The sequence below is a fragment of the Paroedura picta genome, chromosome 4, assembly GCF_049243985.1.
Source record: "Paroedura picta isolate Pp20150507F chromosome 4, Ppicta_v3.0, whole genome shotgun sequence".
In the NCBI taxonomy this organism is placed as follows: Eukaryota; Metazoa; Chordata; class Lepidosauria; order Squamata; family Gekkonidae; genus Paroedura; species Paroedura picta.
Genome location: NC_135372.1, coordinates 145470835 through 145474735, shown reverse-complemented (window position 1 = coordinate 145474735; position 3901 = coordinate 145470835).

Sequence of the window (3901 nt, the reverse complement as noted above, 5' to 3'; positions counted from 1 at the left end):
AGCTGGCCAGAGTATTCTGGCTACCTCGCGGATCCACTCTAGACGCGGAAGCGTGTTCAGCCCTCTAGATGCAACTGCTGAGTTCAAGACATCTAGGTCAGACCTTGACATGCAAAGTCGCGCTAGCTGGCACAAGTCCTCCGCAGTGGCATCAGTGTGCTGGTAATAAACCACCGAAAGCCACTGTACTCCAGTGTCCTTGTCTAGAGGTCCAAGCCAGTCTGCTACTATTTTAGCCTCATGCGGTTTCCAGGCTAGGGCTCTCTGAATTTCATATCTCTCCACGCGCCCACCCTGGGTGGTACGTTGGACTGCTTCCGTCTGGACTGGGTTTACGGGAGCTGGAGCAACCCAGTCAGGATTCACTGGTGGACTCTCGACGGTCTCTGCGGGTGCCGATATCGAATCAAAGGAGATCAGATTGGGCACATCGGGGAGGCCGTGGGGGTACACCACTGAGATTAGGGCCGTTTGGATTCCTAACCTTTCCTCCAAGGCAGCAATCTTATGTTTACACGCGTCGTGGGTTACACTTGCGTGTTTAGCCTGGTTGTTCTCCATGAGGAACTTAGCTGCTCCTCGGATCTTCACTTGCTCGGTTTCTAGCTCGATAATGCGAGCCTCTGCTACCTCAGCTCTTTGCCTTGTGGCTTGGAGCTGACTTTCTAGTTCCTGGATGGTCTGAAGCTGATAAGCCTTCTCCACCCGTGCACTCAAGCGCTCAGTTCTCATGTCCTCCATCTCGTTGGAGAGGTGGATGATATGAGCCTCACGCTGTTTCAGGAGATCAGCTGACTGGGCCTCCCGTTGTTCGAGACGGTCAGTCAGCTGAGCTACCTGCTCCTTCAATAGGGCATCCTTCTCCTCTAGGGCATGTTGCAGCTCAGCAATCTGGGCTACACTGTCCTGAAGGGCAACAAACATACCCCAAGTGGCATAAGAGTCCTTACTGCCACCCCCGAGCTTCCTGGTGTTACACCATTCTTGGAAAGCCTCGGTAAGGGTTTCCAGGGGGTTGGAGCTTTTAAAAGCTCCCGGGCGCCAGGGGTTCCGGCCGCCCTTCTTGGTCACCCAGAGTGTCAATCTGTCTGCCGGTTCCTTACGGGCAATCAGGCCAGTCAGATTGAATCTGGATGCCATTTCTTCCTATTAATTTCCAAGATCTTAAAGGGGACGGGGCTTGGTTTTCTGGCTTCTTGTTGCTGGGCAAGCAAGCACAGAGGGGATGAGTTTAGGGGCAGCCGCTGCTCGTCTCTTAAACAGCAGGGGAGAGAGGGAAAAGGATCCCGTGGAGTTTAACCTCTTACGGGTGTGGCTAGTTTGTTTTTGGCTGAGAATGGCCGGGGCTCTTCTCAGTTCAGGGGAAAAACTACCAAAAACCAAGCAGATGGCTGATTTTTCCAATCAAGGTTGCCGGAGCGCACTTGACCCTCGGGAAAACCACCGAAAACCTGAAGGTATTTTTAGGGAAGAAATCACTGGGGGATTTTCTTGCGGCTTCTATATCCTTCAAAGCGGCAAGGGGAAAAGGGGGAAGGGCTCCCGTCAAGGCACGTCCTTACGGGGTTTGGCTAGTTTTCTTATTTTATACCGAGATGGCCGGGGCTCTCTCGATTCAGGGACAAAACTACCAAGAAAACCTGAGGGTACCGGCTAATTTATTCGGTTAGGATCGCCCTGGCTTTCCTGAACACGGGGAAAATTACCAAAACCTGGATCATCTGAGCTTCGCAAAGCCCGCTTGAGTTCTCGTGCCACTCCCGACACTCGAAACTCCAACTCCTGCTTTCACAGGGCAGTTTTGTGCTACAGAGAGCGACTCTGCTTGCACAGATTTTAGCAGTAGGGGGATTTTCCTGGTCCTTCCTACAGCTAAGAGGAATTTTGCCTAACGCCTTCCTACGCTTGGCAAATCCCTAGTTGTTGGGTGCGTGTCGTCCACCCGCCCGTCTAAAAGCCTAAGAAAACCTTGCCTCGGTGTTCCTAGCCTTAAAGAAAACTGTTGTTGGGTGCGTGTCGTCCACCCGCCCGTCTAAGCCTAAGAAAACCTTGCCTCGGTGTTCCTAGCCTTAAAGGAAACTAATCTCCAGCAGGAGCAAAACAATAGCAAAAGGGTAGAAAAGAGAGAGAGAGGCCAACCCTTTTAGAAAGCACACTTCCAAGAGCACATTCACACACTTATGCCAAGAGTTCAAACGGGCTTTTCCCCTTACGTCCGGGTTACTGGAGAGTGCCGTGGGTCCACTTTACTCCCGAGTAAGCCTGGGGCAATTGCCCGCGTGATGCACCATAATCTGTTACCCAAATTGCTGGACACGTGTCCTAAAAACACGTATCTTTGAGCTTGTGGGGAATATTAGCTCAAAATGCTGCGAGAGGGGGGTAACTTAGCGTTATCGGATCGTTACCTTTGTATACGAGGGTCGAGCACCTGTAGGAACTCAAGGCAAACACAGATTTAAATGGTAAAATAGTAATATAAGCTTTTATTGAAAGGAAAATAACAAAAGTACACACAAATAGCTAACACACATACAAGCAGTCATATAGAGAAGGGGGAGGAAGAGTGGAAGGCTTGATAGTTACCTGTCCGAGGAGTGGTGGGTCAGAGGAAGGAGCACGAACCAGCGTGGGAGGTCCCGGGTTGGAAGACACTCAGAGTGGCTGTGTGAAGCCACAGTTTTTATAGGATTTTGGGAAGGGGGCTATGTGACAAGGCTCAGGTAAGCATGTGCTGGAAGTTTCCAGGGTCCCCAGAGATTAGGACAATACCTGGCCAAGTGGGGGGGATGGCCGTAAATGGATTTTGATAAAGGTATTAATGGCTCTGAGGAAGAGAGCCATCAGGTCTAGCTGGCAGGGTGTGGGGTGGAAATACCCCCTGGCAGAGGGGCCAAGTGTGAAAAATGTTGCAAGACAAAGGATTTTCCTAGGAGCCCTTAGGCAAACAGGAGGAAGCCAGTCCACTCACTTAGAAATACAATGGGGGGGGGGTCGAGAGTAGGGCATGGAGGCACCTGGATTTCCAAACCTGAGGCAGAGAGCAAGATTTCTAAGATGGAGTCTGGCCTGGCTTGGCTGACCCTAGCAGTGTCATGGCTTTAGCTTAAGCCTAGACTATTGTGGGGTGCCATTGGTTATAGAAGACAGTGTGCCAAGGCATAAGGCAGGGATCCTGCCATGCGTAACAGTCTCCTCAATTCATGCACGCACACTCCTGTGTCCAAATCAAATTGGGATGGAGGGAAGGGGCTGCGGTCATATGGGATATGTGACTTACTGGGGAGGGCAGGAACGGCCTCTTTGGGGGCAGTGTGGGATAGTGGTTAAGGGCAGTGGCCTCTAACCTGGTTTTGATTCACTGCTCCTGCTCCTCCACATGAGGTGAATGGCCTTCCTAGGATGGGCAAGGACCAGAAAAATGCCGTTCAGTTCATGGTTCGTGGAATGGCCCATTGGCGAAACACGGCCTGGCACAAAGCTTTAGCTGCCTCCCTAGCTGGAGCTGACTTGGTGTGGACTGGAGGACGTGTGGACTGGAGGACGCGTAGAGCAGCTCCTGGGGGAGGTCCGCAGCGAACTTGGACTCTCTAACTTGCACTGGATCAGTTCTATACCCTCCTGAACCCGAGGGGCCTGTCCAAATGACCACCCTCCACTGACAGGGAACTCTGTTTGCTTAAAGTTACTATAGCGCTAATCGGGACAGTTACAGAAAAGTTAGACCAATTGCTTTTTAACACAGGCTAAGAGTTTAGGTTGCCCTTCTTATCTTGCCTTAGAAATGATATAGCAAAAGGAATTCATATGCTCCTGCTGATTGTCTTAATGGCACCTGTTTATTTAGTTAAAAATCAATCTCTTATCTAAAGAGTAATTACACGATTATGATAGCAAAGAT